The following is an 18,720-nucleotide window of genomic DNA, read 5'->3' as shown; positions in this document are numbered from 1 at the left end:
TATATATATATATATATATATATATATATATATATATATATATATATATATTCCACCTGACATATTACGACTGATGATTCTTTGGGGCTTGTCTACCCAAAGCGTTAGTACCTACCATAAAAGCAAAGACATGTATACACAAGGCATACTCTTTTTATCACTATAATTTGTTTTTTTATCTCATTTTTTCTTCCTTTTCCTCCTAGTTTGTAAATAAAATTGCTTTGAAATTTTAAATTCAGGATTATTTTCGTCACCTTTTCACTGTGTTCTTTGATTGTTTTAAATTTTTATGGGTTCGAAAGAGTTGTTCGCTTCCCTTCGACGTACCTATCAAACCCAGGTACTTTTTTATTGTTATGTAACCGTGCTCCGTCGATTCTAACGATATATATATATATATATATATATATATATATATATATATATATATATATATATATATATATATATATATATATAGATAGATAGATAGATAGATAGATAGATAGATAGATCGATAGATAGATAGATAGATAGATAGGGTGGGAAAGCAAAATTTACAGTGAACTTTAAGTTGTCTTTTCTCAGTAAGAATTGCGCCACTTATAAAAACTTACATATGTTGATATCATAACTATATTTACTATTATTATCCATATATTTTCAGAAATGTTTACCAATATGAGCAATCATGACGCAAAACGTCAAAGAGTGTGTGATTTGCTGAATGCACACGTCACACCGAAAGAGATATCTCGATTAGTGGGAGTGTCCGAAAAAACAGTTTACAATGTAAAGACGAAAACGACTATGAGCAAAACTATTACTAGAAAGACTTGAAGTGGAGGACACAACAAAAAACGTACCAAAACATTTATCAGAACTCTCGCAAAAAGATTCAACGAAATGCGAAAAATGGCAAGTGAACTAAAGGTGTACAGCAAGACCGTTAGAAATGCAGTAAAATACGATTTGAACTTAAGATCAAATACAAGAACGCCGAAACAATTGTTGACAAATGCTCTAAAAGAAAAAGACGTGAAAATTGCAACAAAATTACTACATGACTAAAGAAAAATCCTTCCACTGTAATGATCTTTTCCTATGAAAAGAGTTTCACTGTCGATGCTCATCTGAACCGTAGAAATGACAGATACATCACAGCATCAACAGCTGAGGTTAAAGGGACATTCAGGACAAAATATCTTGCTCAGGTTATGGCCTTGGTGTTGTAGCTTTTGATGAAAAGAAGATGCCCATAAAATTCTACAAATCTGATGAGAAAATAAATGTTGACACTTGCTATAAAACGAGATATCAGGTATTGCCATGGCTCAGAACAAACTATTTAAATGAAAATTATGTATGGACATAGGATGGTGCTCCGGCTCACACAGCTAGAAAAACACAAGATTTCTGCAAATCAAATTCCAGTAATTTTTGGGAGTCATGTTTATGGCCACCTTCCAGCCCAGATCTAAACTATCGGGATTATTTTATTTGGAGCGTTTTGGAACATGTTACCAGTAGAACATCGCACAGCAATGTCGATTTCCTCAAAGAATGAACGAAATAAGCTGTCTCTTGAGTATTTGAAGAAGACCTGTGCAAGTGTCAGGTGACATGCGACAGCAGTTATCGAGAAAGAAGGGAGCCACATTAAATAAAAACATTTTCTCATGCATTTTTGTGCGGCAAATAAGTTGTCATAACTATTTATAAACGTAATTAGCCATAATTGTTAAAGTCTTGTCATAAAATATTGTAAATTTTGGTTCCCCACCCTGTATATATATATATATATATATATATATATATATATATATATATATATATATATATATATATATATATATATATATGTATACACACGCCACCCATGGATAGACTGTTTTGTTGTATCACAGGTGTGGCGTGATAGGCAAGTCTACTAACTAAAATGGAACTTTCTGTTTTTTTTTCTGATGAGTCCACGGAGGAAATATCTTGTACTGAGACCACAAACATAGGTTGTTCCCCAAAACAAATCCGTAAATGTGTCGAAGTATTTGTTTAAAAAAAAAATGATTGGCAAGATTAATAACATTATGGAATTTATAATCTAATAAATTTATATATGATCCACTAAAACATGTTAATTAACTCTTTTTAATGAGAATTATGGGTTTGTACCTTTTCTAATCATATTAATATATAAATTAAATAAAGTTGATCCAATAGGATTTTAACTCTCAATATCCGATTCTGCAGACCGAGGTGATATCCATTAGGTCAGCATAAATTTCTTCTTTCTGTTATCGTAAAGATTACATATTCTTAAGTTAACAATGTATTACATTTATGGAAAGGAATAGTGAGAGAATTGAAGACAAATATATTTTCATATTTTTTTATTTTTAACTTTTTCCGTTTTAAAGAATTGCACTGTTTTAATTCACTTGTTTTATGGAAAAATACTTTTACTCGCCTGTGAAATAAAAAAGAAAAATAGTGAGTATATAAGAAAAACAAAAATTGCTAGTTTGAATTCAACAGAATTGAATTCACTTGAGCTTAGAAATCTCTAATATAAAGAAGAGAAAATGAAAATTTCAATTTGTTACTCATGAAAAAAGCTATCCTCATCATCAGGATGTTTGGCGGAAGGAGATAACACAGATTATGAAATCCACTTTTGCTTTTCATGCCTATATAATACGCACTCCATTTAGGCCACGTATCTAGTGTCCCATTGGGATGTGGTCCTCAGCTAACTCGCAGATCGTCTCTTTACCCTTTTCTGACTATTAATGAGTATTATTTAGATTGAAGCACTGTTTTCCTTTGCAAGACATAATTTTTAGTGTGGGAAAGTGTGTAGCGGTAATCCTATGAGGTACTCTTACTAAAACTCTTTCCTTGCATTTCATATAGACATACACAATCACGGACGGCAATGAGCATTTCAGCTGAAACTAACACAAAAATATTATAAATATAACATCGGCAGGATAGTGTGCGGTGTTAATGATACCCCAGATAATAAAGATTTGTTGGCGTGAGAAGAACGGTTGTGACATTTGTGATTGAGTCATTCAATGAATTTAATGAGTTTGTATCATTGCTCTTTGGAAAGAGTCAAGCAACCATCGTCTACCACAGCAATCAAGTGACAAACATTTTATTACGGAAACATTTAAAAATATATAAAAAAACAAACATTTATGTTACTTTTCTCCCCACAAGGGAAAAATTAGACACAAGGTAAGTATTTAATGTGCAGAAAATTTAGTTCCCCAAAAAGGATTATTCTTGATTGGAACAAATATAAAAATTGACGCAGTCGAGGAGGTACCACTCCTCCTCTGTCTGAAGACAGAAAAGACAAAGTGTAGCGCCAGAAGAGATACTGGCCTTTGCTTCAGCAAAAAGGCAAGGAAGTGTCTACGTTAGATATATGATAGCGTATCACGTATTCACTAATTACGTGAATTGTATTTAATTATAACATTATGAGATTGTCTAAATTCAGTCTGCAAAACGATTTCTAGTCATAATATTTTTGATGTTAGAAATTTACCTTGTGAAATGTTAATAAAAATTGTCTAAACCTTAAAAATAAGGTCTGATAATGCAGAAACATTTTTGTTATAAAATATCTTCATTTGAATGAATTGAATGTAGCTTCATTTAAAACAAATGTGGTTTATTTCAGATATGCAAAACGCAAAATAATCTTCAAATTGTATTTATGATAAGATGTAAAACAATTTGAGGTCTTATACGCATATACAATATTGTTATCAAACAAAGAGATATGTATAAGTATGTATGTGAGCTTTGAATCTCAGAATAATTGACAAAACAGATATTATTTATTTGCATTTTACAAAAAAATATTTTCATCTATTGAAGACTAAACATGACAAAAAATATGTAATTATTTCTCTTGGCTAAAAAAAAAAAAATCTAAAAATTAAAATATAAATCCTACAAATGTTCAGGTCGCCATGAAAGAAATACCTTTTTTTTTTATTTCTGGTCAAAAATAATTTAACTTTATTTTTAAACAATAACCATTTTCTAATGGGCATTCATAGCATTTTCGAGAAGTCCATATGTCGGCCAATCACACATTTGTATAAATGTTCCATCGGTAAAAGCACACATTGAATGAGTGCAACATGAGAATATTCGTTTCGATTTCTTCGTTTTGTTATTTTCGTCTTTTTTTTTTTAATAAAGTAAACGTGCTGCCATCTATGGAAGAAAGCATCACTTTTTTTCAGAGGAAACAAAGCACCTAATAAAAGAAATTGTCAGAATTCTTTTAAGTTATTTACATTTCTTATTTTTCTTTTCAACGAAATGCATGACAATTCAGCTTCATCCAAGACAAATTAATAAAGTAGATGGAATACCAAGATAGACTTGAAAGTGGAAGATATGTGAAGCATATATTTCTATAGACCTCCATTTTAAGTAATAGCAAAAAGGAGAACAAGTAAAACATATTCCAGGCCCATTGCACATGTCCTCCGGCAATCGAAGAATGCGGAGAAAGATAAGCACTTTGGCAACTTTACAGATCAATACGTTTTGTTCTGCTTTGTTAAACGCCCTTTCTGTTGTTGTTCAATTAAGAAACCCTAATGGAGGAAAGCCAAGCAGTTTTCAATGGCTTTCAGTATCGGTGAGACAGAAATCCACAGTAATGACAGATAGTGTTTAAAATGTACATTTTTTATAAATTATTATCTCTGTAATAATAATAACATTCTTATACTTTTGTTTGCGTTATCACCTTGCATCCTATTTAATAAGGATAGCGTCGTTTGATGACCAAATATGAAATGCAAAATAGTAATTGATATTTATTTGGTGTCACAAATATTTAGATTTGTTGTATTTCAAGAAGAACTGTTCCGAAATCAAATAAGATGTAATAAATATAATTCGTTCGCTATCATTTGCTTAAAACTGACTTTCAAGTTTGACTATTTTGGATACGATTTAATAATAATGGTGCGATGAAAGTATTTTATTTATGGAGAATGTATTTCAAATAATGGGTTTACAGATTCAGATCGCATTCACATCTTATTACTGAGTAACAACACCTTGTAAAATTTCTAGGCAAGTCAAGAATTTAGTGATGTAAAAGCAAAACAAAAAATAAACAATGTCATATCCTGTGTTTACATGACATCGAACGGTGAGTGTTGATAATTTGTAATTGAATAATGTGTTTTGATAATATGAAACTGCAAGGATGAACATACATTATTCTGCCCGATGGCAAGATGGCTGATTATGTCAAGGGTAGCAAACCATGTTACCGCCTCTTGTTGACAAATAGTTAAGTATCCCATGTACACGTATAAAAAATAAAAAAATTCTAAGGAAAGGGTAAATCATGTGACTGTCTTTTAAACTTGGCAAAATTCTTAAGTGTTTCTTTTTACCACAATCTGTAGAGAAAAGTTTGATTCAACTATCATGATGGAAACTTTTTGCAATCTTTGCGACTTAAATATGCTTTCTTTTGTCATCACAACCGACCGAGTAGTCACTTAAAAGATTATGGAACAGCGTGTTTCTCTTGAAGAGAATATTTCATTTTTATTTGTCTTTGCTTGCAAGAAGACTTTTTTTTTTATAACATCAACATATTGAGAAACTTTAATTGTTCAGACTTGATCACATTATCTGCAGTTCGCCTGTAAATCATTCTGGTTCTTAAATAGGTTAGTTTTCAGCATCAGTTAGAAAAATGTTTCTAAAAACCGAAATGATTTTAAAGAATTTCAATATTATATAAATGTGTCATTTTAATGCATATGACTTTTGAATATCCTTTGATTTCTGGTGATTTATGATAGGAGACATAGTTGCTAATTACTAATCTCAATATAAGCATAGAACATGAACTATGAGAACTAGACATTAGGTAAAAATCAAAGCCAAAACATCATAAATTGTTTTACTGAATGCATGGCCAAGTGCATTGTGATTTTCTAGTGTGAATTTTACATTAGACTCTACATGGATATTGTGTATCTATGACAGATGAACTTAATATAAACAATTAACTGATGTTAGGTATCTGAAAATTAGTGCAAAATGTGAGAAGCTTATTTTCAGTAGTTTGAAATGATTATCGGAGAAAGCTCGAGAGTACAATATCACAGACTTGATGAAAATTAGATCGATGAGACTAATTATTCATAACGTGAAAATATCTATATGATCCTCCGTCCGTTATTTACTCATATTTTAATGATGCTCAATTACTATGATAAAAGTCTAAACAAAATTAAGTCCTGGTGAATTTCTGGTAAATAACATCAATGTTTCATTAAATATGAAAATCATACCTTAAATAAAACTCCAGACATTTAATTTTATTTAATATTATTTTTAACCAAAAATGAATTTGTAATGGTTTTTGTTTAGTTTTTTTAGATGATAAAATCTCTCATTATCCAAAATGTCTACTTTATCTGTAGTTTTATCTTCTCGGATTATAACATTTTTTTATTCTTACTTTCTAAGATGATTAAACCAGTCTGTACTAGATGACACTGTGTATTCTCAGATTAGATAATCTGATGGAATATGACTTTTCTATTTTCTTGTTTGTAAGTCCAGCTTTAGAAAGGTGAGGAGCCACGCCATGTCATGTCTACCACCCCATCTGGCAACAGCACCATCGATCACCAATCTGATTTATTTTGTAGTTCAAATAATTTTACAACTGACACGTATTCAGTAACGTATAGGCATGAATGAAATAAAACAATGTGTAAAGAAAATAAAAATTGAAAGGAAAATACAAGTGGAGAGATAGCGAGATAAATGTAACTAAAAGGAAGTGACAAATTCAGAAATATGGAGAAAAAAGAAAATAACTGAAGTGAGAGAAAGAGAAAGGTGGAGCACTGAAGAGAGAGAGAGAAAGGAGAATACTTGAATTGAGATAGAAAGGAAAATAGTTAAAGAACTGAAAAGAGAGAAGAAAGAAGAAGAGAAAGAAAAGGGAATAAAATAATTGATAAGAACTAAATGGGAAGAAGTTGGACTAAAAGCAGAATGTCAGAAGTACCGTTAGAAATATTAATTGGCAATTTCCTTCATACTTCATTCTTTTATTCATTATTTTTATTGCTAAGTTGGTTAGGATTAATTGTTTAAGTGAAGTAAAACGAAGCAAATAAAATTATCATAAATCAATCCATAATGCAAAAAGGCAGACGAAATGGTAAATGAATGAAGGCTCAATTTGCTTTAAAAAATTTTCAACAGAAAAAGTGCGTTTGTTATTCACTGAGGACATAGCTCAAGAGAAACAAAAAAAATCTAGTAACAATATTGCAACTTTTATTTTCCTTTACAAGTCTAGTTGTTCAAGGGCAAATTCTATTATTAGAGCTTTTGCCTGTGTGCAACTTATGTGCATCACGCTGTAATGCAGCGTAACACTGACATGAAACAACAAACAACAGAATAAAATACAGAAGATGAAATAAAATGGTTTTCTTCTTTGGAAAGGTTTTGCTAACACCAATTATTCGAATGTTGATCTTCTTTTTCCTTTTCTTCACCAAAACACCTGAAGACATTTTGATTTTTCCAGTTAATCAATCAGAAAGTGGGAAAGTCATTCCATTTGAATGCAAAAACAACAAGAAAAACGAGATAAAAGAGTTTGGGATAACAGATTAAGAGGAAAAAAAAGAGTAAAGTAAGAAGGAAGCAGAGATGAAGAAGAGGGGGTGGGAACAGAAAGGAAAAAAGAAGCTATTTGTTATAGGGGAGAAAGGAAAGGAAAAAGGAAGACAAAAAGGATTAAATAGAATTGTTAAACATGAAAAACTAAAAAAAGAAGAAAAGAGGAAGAACTCAAAGGAGAAATAATAAGTGTAAGCGTTTACAGGGCAGAGGAGTAGTAGAAAGAGGTAAAAAAAACTGACTTTAAAGGAAGAGGAGAAGAGACAAATTGAAGGGTGAGAAAAGACGATAACCGAGAGAGGGATGGAATAAAAGAGATGAACATAGAGAAAATACTAAAGAAAAAGAGGGAATTAGTAAATTCAAAGGATAGAAAAATTCAGTGAAAAAAAAACAAAAAAATAGAAGTGAAGAGAGAAGAACAGAGGAAAAGTGAAAGAGCAAAAAATGAAGCTGAGGGATGAAGCAATAAAATAACCAAGTGTAGGTATAGAACTGAAGGAAGTAAAAAGATGAACAGGTTGAAATAAGTAAATAAACAAAACTGAAAAATATACATAAAAAAACAATAACAGACAAATATAGGAAGAGATGGAGAATTAGATAGAAATAAAGAAGACAATGTGACCGTGTTAAACGTAAAAAAAAAAGAAAAATGCACACAGAAAATACAAGTCATCATTTGCTTTACTGGAGACTAAATGCAGCTTCTATCTTAGACCTAATAAAAATAGTTCACCATTATTATCATTGTTGTTGTTGTTGTTATTGTTATTGTAATAATCATAGTAACAATAAATAAATAAATAAATAAATAAATGAATAAATAAAGTGCACTTGCAAATACTAATTTCTTGCTACATTCACTACATTTCTTAGAATAATAATCGCACAACTAGGTGTATCAGAATTTTTGTAGGAATCTTTGACACCCCTAACCCGAAACTGCGAATAAAATATTCAAAACTCGTAATTTCTCTTTTAAAAGTGGGTTGTTTATTTTCTTTATGGATTATACTTCCAAAATAAACTATTAAAGTTGTTTTAAAAGTAATAGCAATATTTTTTTATTTTTTAAAAAACAGTAATGAAATTAATTGAATTTTACGAGCTCAGTATGTTTCAATTTTTAAACTTTAAAAATCTATCAAAATTTTTCTATTGATTCTATTTTTACGATATCTTCAGAGTCAATGTGAAATTTTATGCTTTTTCCAATAAACCGAATGTAATATTTTAGACAAACGTTTTTTTTTAATTCACGCCCTCCATTTTGAAATGTCTATTAGAAAGTAAATAATTAATTTACTCACCAAAGTTTTATATATCACAAATTGAAGATAAAAGGTCAATAAATAATCTATTCAAATTTAAAACAACAAAAAAGTAGTGTTTTTTTAGAAATTTACCTGTAAAGTCCGAAGTTTAAAACCTTTCTTTTTTTTAAATCACATTGTTTGTTTTTTCCTTTTTTTTAATGAAACCTTGGCCCTTGCTCGTTTAATTGAAAAAAAAGTAGGACTTGAATTATATTTTTCGAGTAGTTATAAGCTTGGAAAGACAGGGGTCGAATTAATTCACGCCTCCCATTTTGAAATGTCTATTAAAAAGTAAATAATTAATTTACTCACCAAAGAGCTATATATCACAAATTGAAGATAAAAGAGCAATAAATAATACATTCAAATTTAAAACAAAAAAGTAGTGTTTTTTAGAAATTTATCTGCAAAGTCCGAAGTTTAAAACCTTTAAAAAAAAAAACACGTTTTTTTTAAATGAAACCTTAGTCCTTACTCCTTTAATTGAAAAAAAAAAGAGTTTGAATTACATGTTTCCAGTAGTTATAAGCTTAGAAAGACAGGGTGGAATTATTAAATATTTTTCACGAAATTTCTGACACACCTATCGCACAACAGTTAATTTATTTAAAGTCATACTGTTTAAGCTTTAAAAGAAGCAGAAGAAAAAGAAACGCAGCAAAAAGAAAAAAAGTCGCCTAATTTCAGTGAAACATAGCAAAATAAAAGAGAAACAAGTTGAAATGGTACATCGTTGGTTGGAATGAGTGTTTCAAGTGTTTACACAATTCAATTCACTTAGTAGATTTTCTACTTTCGTTTCTCTTTCCTTGCTTTCTCATCTTACATTGCGGTATTTAATGTTTGGGATTTTAAAACGAACTTAGCTTTAAAATAGAAACAGAAGTGTATGCCACATTTTCTACCCCCCCCCCCTTCTCAAGAGAAATAATTGAAACTTGTTACAAGTAAAATCGTTTGGAGAAGGAATATTACATTTTCAGAAAGTAATGGAAAAGGATAATGTGAGATGGAAGTGAAATCACAAAAGATATAGATACATGAAAACAGAGGGTTAGTAAAAAGAAAAGACAAATGATATTATAATGACAATATTTTGTCTGTAGCAAAAACTCGTATTATTTTAAAAATAATATTTTATTAAACAACACCTGCTATAAAATGGATTAGGATTTCACCAGATTTTATTATATACTAATTTATACCATTAATTTATACCATTAATTTATGCCATTAATTTATACCTACACATTAAGTGATATTGATAGAGTATTTGCATATGTCAATTCTCATTTTTATCTGCTTTATAGTTAGTACAAAAATATTTGAGAAATCTTATGATAAATATAAACTACATAATATTTGCATTATAAAGTAACTATGATGAATGAATGTATTGTTTTTGTTGGCAAAAACCATTAGAAATTATATTGTAAGAAAAATAATTCGCTTTGAAATAATTCTGAATGAATCTATATTTTTGTGGATGATTAAAAAATGGTAAATTTGTTTTAAACAAAAGTATGTAGTTTTATCTGTTATATTACCTTTTGTTTACATTTTTGAAACTTTTATATTACCCTTTGTTTACATTCTTGTTTACATTTTTGAAATAATAATATCTTTTAGGTTTGCATGGCATTTGAACTCAGATAAAAATTACTGCATTTTTTTACTTTGGAGTCACGACTTATCAAGGCCCGAAGGCCACGAGACAATAAGGGTTAATGAGGTGGTAGTGTAGTATTCGTTAATGGTGTAAATTAGGTAAAATTTGATTATTAATGAGGACGGCTCAATACGAACTTTTTACATTGGATTTGAAGGCTACCATGGTGTATTCCGCCAGGAAGCAGGCTAGCAGAACAGTGTTCCACAGGTGCTCATTTGTGAGAAAGGAGCTTTGTTCATGGAATTTTCGTTTAGATTTAGGCACAGATAGAGAGTGTGAGGAATCGTATATAGTGGTTGTAGCTAGTTGAGTGTTTTTGTGAACAATGGGGGACTCTAGATTGGAGTTCAGTCAAGCATTTTCCATGAAAATAACGATATTGCAGAGACAGGCCGACAACGTCTCTTCTGTGGGAAAGAGGTTGAAGAAAAGAGAAAAGGACATAAACAATTAGGTTTTGAAACCAGTTTTCGACACTATCAATGCGGCATAGGGTGCAGCGAGCAGACCCTGCCCATATGTAGCAACAGTATTGCATTTTAGTACGTACCTGGCTTTTACAGATAGAGGCTTGCATCAGCAGTTAGATAGCTACTAGAGTGGTAGAGTGATACAACCATTTTTCAGCGACAATAGATTTGATGTATGTTTTCCATTTCAGATCAAGAGTGAAGGTTAGTTCAAGAAGCTTGTCAAGACATGGAGCTTGCCCAAGATGAGAGCCATTCATTTTCATTAGAACGTGATGGAGGTCAGAGTGATTTTAATAAACGGAGAGAAGCTTTCGATAAATCAAAATTAACCAGATACCTTTTCCCCCATTGCACCACGTTCATAAGATTAGAAGAGAAAGAACCAGAAAGATCTTTGTAATTGTTGCCATAGATTACAGTGTCGTCTCCATAAATGTCTACGAATGATCAAAATATGATTTAAGAGATCACTGATGAAGATTAAAAGAGAGTTGGAACCTTGAGGAAGGTTAACGTTAATACTTTGAGTTTCTGATTTCTGCACATCAACGACTACTCTTATAAGCTCATAAGAGAGAAAGATTTAATAATTGAGAGAAAATTTCCAGTTATTCCATAGATAGTGGTGAAGGAGACTTTTATGCCATACTTTATCAAAAGCCTTTGATATGTCAAGATATATTGTTCTAAAACAAAGCCCCTATTGAGAGATTCACTAATGCTGTGTTATATAACAGTTAGTACATCAACTGTAGATCTCGCAGAATGGAAACTATATTGCATGTCACTGAGCAGGTTATTTTTGCTGAGGTGGTTGATCACTTCTCTGTTTAACCTTGCCTTACTCATAGTGCACAGGCGACTTATTGGTCTGTAATGAGAATGAGATTACCGATCTTCGGAATTTTTAAATAAAGGGTAGGTTGATGAAGTTTTCCAGAGTTTTGGGAAGTATTTCCCCTTAAGGCAATGTTTAAACAGCTTTGTAAGTATGAGAGCAAGTTCCAGTTGAAGATTTTTTAGCACTATGACTGGAATACCGTCAGGGGCAGTTGTTTTACCTGAATCAAGGGTTTTGATAAGCTTGTCAACATCACGAATGTCGCATAGTATGTTTTCAGTCACAGGAGAAAATACAGGGGAGAGTAGGCGGCCCTGATCGCAAAAGGTAGAATTTGCTGAAATGTTCCTAGCAAAGAGTTTTGCTTTGTTAGATTCTAACGAAATTACTTCAGGTCTATTGATGATGGTAGGAATAGAGGGCACGCTTCTGTTCAGGACCTTGCTTGTTAATCGCCAAACTTGTTGGGAACCAAGCCGTTGCTCAGCTACTTTAAACTTGATGTACTGAGCATACAAGTCTCTTGCATTCTTTATTACTCTTTTACAATGATTGCTGGAAGTCCTAAAGGTGGCTTTAGTTTCACAACATCTATTACATTGAGAGCAATGAAAATAGTGATTTCTGTGTGCAATGACAGCGGTACATTCTGGGATGGTTGTTGGGTTTTTGCTGGAATTTCTTGGAGGGTATAAAGCGGTCTATACCGAAAATTAACCATTCAGTCAGGTCTAATACTATTGAGGACATTTTTGTTTTTGAACATGGAGTGCAGAGGTATATCTGATATAAATGTCCCGAATATCGGTATAGACTATCGTTATACAGAACGATGGAGAGGTACACTTGAGGGTTTAGTACATTTTGTTTTTATCTTAACCGAGACAATTGAGTGATTGCAATGGAGACAAAACAAGGTGTACATTTTTGAGCAAGTTGAAAGAAAATGGTGAAGGAGACTTACATATTGTTTATTATAGTCAGGCATTTGTAATATGCCTGATGCTTTTTTTGTCAACTAACCACATGTTTCTATTTGCATAGCGACAGACAAACTCCAAAAAATACCATATAATAATATAATAGATATATTAAACATAGAATTAATCCCATATATTTTCATAAATTTAGCATTTAAATCTATTCAATAATAATTTAGTTAAATATAATAGATTCCATTTTTTTCCAGATTCTGTGATTTTATTTGAACTTATTATGATTAATTATAAATAATGGACAGAACGCTTTTAACTGAATTTAAATTGAAGGTAATGCAATTTTATAGACAAAGTTTGACCGCATGCTTATTGAACTTGACAAATGAGATTTCTGAAATACGAAAAATGTCAGTTTCAGTTTAACAAAGGAAATTTATGTAGAGTACAAGTAAAACAGGATATTTCCAAAAGCAGAAATTCATCGTTGCTATATTTTCGGCTAGGAATTTGGTCAGGTCTGTAATTAAGTCAGTCTACCCTTGAAACGCAGATATTTAAAAACTAGACTGCAGAGAGATTTATTGTCATTCCAGTGGCAATGCATTTACTGACCGTCTTTTAATTGCATTCCTTGCAAGATTGTGTCGCTGTTAAAGAATGAACCTCATAAAATGAAGTTGATCTTCTAATATATCGCCGCGTACAGCGTCATCAATAAACAATTTTATTTATTGTTCATTTTTCATTTTTATAAAATTTCTCATGCATATATTTCTAGTATATATATATATATATATATATATATATATATATATATATATATATATATATATATATATATATATATATATATATACTAGAAGTTCAGCCCGACTTTGCTCAGGCCCTATGTACTGTTCATACCTTGCCCTACGTGTGAATATACTTTATGTAAGATTTCAAAATTTCAAATGTTTAGACTAAAAATTGTTTGTCATCTCGTAGAGACCGCAGAGGTAAAGGTTTTTTTTCATTTTTACCCCAATTTTGATCCCTTAACATTTATTAATTTGGTCTCAAATCAAAATAAAAGTTTTACCCATGTCCCAGTTACCTACATATAAAATTTCAAGTGTTTAGACCCAAAATTGGCGAAAATATTTGGTAAAATTTGCAAAGGTCAACTCTTTCAACTTTGACCTTTTAGCAGCCAAATTTTAGCCTCCAAAACTGGTTAAAATGTTTGCCGCATATCTAAATACCCGTTATGGATAAATTTCAAATGCTTAGACCTAAAATTGTCTGAGTAGTTTGCTAGACACCGCAAAGGTCAAATCTTTATAACTTTGACCCCTTAGTAGCTCAGATTTTCGACCCAAAACGATTAAAAAGCTTCCTCTATCTCTGAATACCCTTTATGTAAAATTTCAAATGTTTAGAGTAGAATTTGTCTGAGTAATTTGGTAGAGACCGCAGAGATAAAAATCTTTTCGATTTGGACCCCAATTTTGACCCTTTAACATTTATTTTTTGGGGCTCAAATAAAAATAAAAACTTATTTCCTTATCCAAGTAACCCTCATCTAAAATTTCAAGTGTTTAGACCCAAAATCGGCGGAGGAGTTTGGTAGAGTTCTCAAAGGTCAAATCGTTTAACTTAGACACCTTGACAGCCAAATTTCTGGCCGAAAATTGATTAAAACGATTTTCCATATTCTCAATACCCTTTATGTCAAACCACGAGTCTCTAGACTGAAAATTGACAAAATTTATATATATATATATATATATATATATATATATATATATATATATATATATATATATGATGTAAATATATATTCATTATCTATTTATATATATACTAGTAGTTCAGCCCGGCTTTGCTCGGCCCTACTTGTGAATATACTTTATATAAGATTTCAAATGTTTAGACCAAAAATTTTTCTGAGTAATTTCGTAGGTACTGCAGAGGTAAATTTTTTTCTTACTTGGACCCCAGTTTTGAGCCCTTAACATTTACTTTGGTCTCAAATCAACATACAAGGTTTTACGCATGTCCAAGTTACCTACATCTAAAATTTCAAGTATTTAGACCCAACATTGGTGGAGGAATTTAGTAGAATCTGCAATTGTAAACTCTTTCAACTTTGACCTTTTGGCAGCCAAAATTTCGCCCCAAAACTGATTAAACTGCTTGTCTGAACACCCATTATGTATAAATTTTAAATGTTTAGACCCAAAATATTCTGAGTAGTTTGCTAGACACCGCAAAGGTAAAATCTTTTGAACTTTGACCTCTTGGCAACTCAAATTTTCGACCCAAACCAATTCAAAAGCTTGCCCTATCTTTGAATACCCTTTGTGTAAAATTTCAAATGTTTAGACCAGAAACTGGCTGAGGAATTCGGTAGAGACCGCAGAGATCAATTTTTTAAAAACTTTGACCCCATTTTTGACCCCTTATCATTTATTGTTTTGGGTCTCAAATCAAATTAAAAAGTTTGGTCGATGTCCAATTAACCTACATTTATAATTTCAAGTGTTTAATTCAAAATTGGCGGAGTAGTTTGGTAGAGTTTTAAAAGGTCAAATCGTTGATCTTTGACCCTTTGACAGCCAAATTTCTGGCCGAAAACTGATTAAAAAGATTTTCCCAAATCTCCATTTCCCTTATGTCAAATCTTGAGTTTTTAGACCGAAAATTGACAAACTTATTTGGTAGGGAAATGTACACATGCAGACACGCACACACAGACATTTTCACTTTTATAGATACCAGCAGTTCCGCCCGGTTTTGCTCGGCCCCTATTTACTGTTCATAACGTTATGTGCATATGTATATATTAAATAGTGTGCATATGTATATATTTAATAGTGTGCATATGTATATATTTAATAGTGTGCATACGGTAATGCTTTTCCATATAATAATGCTTTTCCATATAATAGACTTCCTTTACTACTATTGGAAAAGTTAGTAGAGACTGCAAAGCTAAAATGTTAACCCCGATTTTGACCCTTTAACATTTAATGTTTTGGGCTCAAATTAAATTAATACCATGTCCAGGTAACTTACATCTAAAAATTCAAGTGTTTAGATCCAAAATTAGTGGAGGAGATTGGAAGAGTCTGCAAAAGTCAACTATTTTTACCTTGACCTCTTGGCAGCGAAATTTTCACCCAAAAACTGATTAAAAAGCTTGCTGCATGTCTGGGTACCCTTTATATAAAATTTCAAATGTTTAGACCCAAAATTAGCTTAATAGTTTGCTAGAGATCGCAAATATCAAATCTTTTAAACTTTTACCCCTTGGCAGCCAAATTTTCGGCAAAAAAAAAAAACGCTCAAAAACTTGCCCTATGTCTGAATACACTTTATGTAAAATTTCAAATATCTAGACCAAAAATTGCTTGAGTAATTTGGTAGAGACAGTAGAGCTCAACTTTTTGTTTTAACTTTGACCCCAATTCTGACCTCTTAGCATTTATAGTTTTGGGCTCTAATAAAATTTTAAAGCTTGAGCCAAGTACAAAGAACCTATATCTAAAATTTAAAGTGTTTAGACTCAAAATTGACAAAGGAGTTTGGTAGAGTTCTCAAACGTTAAATCGTTGAACTTTGACCCCTTAACAGCCAAATTTCTGACCCAAAACCGATCAAAAAGATTTTCCCAAATCTCAATACCTCTTATGTCAAATCTCGAGTCTGTAGACTGAAAATTGATAGAGTCATTTTGTAGGGAAATGTACATAGACAGACATACACACACACACACACCTTTATATAAATATATATATATATATATATATATATATATATAATTTAAAGGAGATTAGAATAATAGTCTAAAGAGCTAAGTGTATTTTAATGTAATAGTGAAATTACTAGTTTAATTAAAATACAGGAAATGCTCGTTGTAATTTAGATATATAATAAGCTCGATAGTTAAATGTCCTAGAGCTAATTCAATATTAAGTAATGTGATTTATAATTTAAAAATTTAAAAAATTTTAAAAAATTTTTAAAATTTAAAAATCAAAATTTAATTAAATTAAAAATCAGTTTCATAAGAAGGAACAACAACAAAGTCAATTATATTGTTGTTGTTCCTTCTTATGAAACTGATTTTTAATTTAATTAAATTTTGATTTTTAAATTTTGAAATTTTTAAAAAATTTTTTAAATTTTTAAATTATAAATCACATTACTTAATATAATAATATATATTTGTAGTCATTGACATACAGTCCGGTTTCGTTGTATCACAACTCATTAGTGCCGCTAGACTAGCATCTTTCCCAAGCCGAGGATTGAACCTAGAACCATCGCGTTGACAGTCAGTAGTTCTACTGATCGACCTATATATATATATATATATATATATATATATATATATATATATATATAAAGCTGAATGTATGTGTGTGTCTGGTCACGAATAGGCTCCTATATGGTTGAACATTTAAAAAAAAACTGATTGCATATAATGATAGAAGATGTATCGAGACACAGGAATAGGTATATTTGATCTTGCAGAATGGTGGTTCATTAAAATTGTGGGGTCTCCGTACGCGCCTGGTCCACAAAGTATGGAAATAAAAAATTAAGAATTAAAAAAAACGTTTACAAGTGTTTTTTGATATAGATGTACATAAGAATACTTTGATAAGTATGTTTTAACTTAAATAGGGATGGTATAATAAAACTGTGGGGTCTGCGTTCGCGCCTGGCCTCCATAGAATGGAAATAGGCACACACTTTAATAAAGACTTTTCATATCTATCTGCGTAATTATACTTTGATAATTATGTTTCAGTTTGAAGAAATATGGTATAATAAAATTATGGGGTGTTCGTTTTCACCTGACCTCCATAGAATGAAAATATGTCACAAAGTTTAACAAGGTTTTTTTAATATAGATCAACAGAATATTGTGATAAGTGTTTTAGTGCGAACAGGTATGGTATAATAAATTATGGGGTTTATCTATTTTATTTTTACTTTCATCATATTTTGTTTTGGTTTTGATACCCCAAATTCGAAGCTATCTCTTTACAACCCTTCCTTTTCATTTCATAACCTATCATACTTCATAAACCAGAGTCCATTTTCTGTAGGCTGTTTTTGAACCCAGTCAACGACAGGTACTTTTGCTAGTATATATATATATATATACATATATATATATATATATATATATAATGAATAACTCTTAAAATTGTAATTAAAATAAAAACAAGTTAGAATATGTTACGTGTTTCTTCTTTCTAATCGTTTGGAAAATTCTTTTTTCAAAACTTTAATTCAACCAGACACCTTCAATCTAGTTTGCAATCTAAATCTTTGTCAACTTAGCTCCAACCCTTGTCCCATAGCTGAAATGTCGCATCTCTGTATTGCAGTTATTTTAGTGAAATGTGCTCTGATGAACTCGTTGCACTTGTGCTCTCTCGACATACGTATCCCTGATAAACCCGCTTAGCAACAAAATTAAATTTCACCTCTTCACTGTTTCCAGAAAGTTTTTTACTGTAATAGTTTCTTCCTTCGAACAGTTAGACTTTGGAATTCCTTTCCTGCTTCCTTTTTTCCTGACTGTACTGACATGCACAAGTTTAACTGTAACATAAATCAACAATCTAAATCCTAGCCATGATCCCAAATAGTGGCGATATGCTTTGTTATGGGGTGAACGTGAGTAAAAAAATATCAATATTTGAATCAAATGATACAATTATAAAAATAGAAAATGATTGTACTTGCGCATTTATGATCAACATTTTATTCTGTTTTTATCTAACCA

This window comes from Euprymna scolopes, chromosome 12 (assembly GCF_053919585.1).
Source record: "Euprymna scolopes isolate OS-2025 chromosome 12, ASM5391958v1, whole genome shotgun sequence".
Lineage (NCBI taxonomy): Eukaryota > Metazoa > Mollusca > Cephalopoda > Sepiida > Sepiolidae > Euprymna > Euprymna scolopes.
This window is presented reverse-complemented; position numbering follows the sequence as displayed.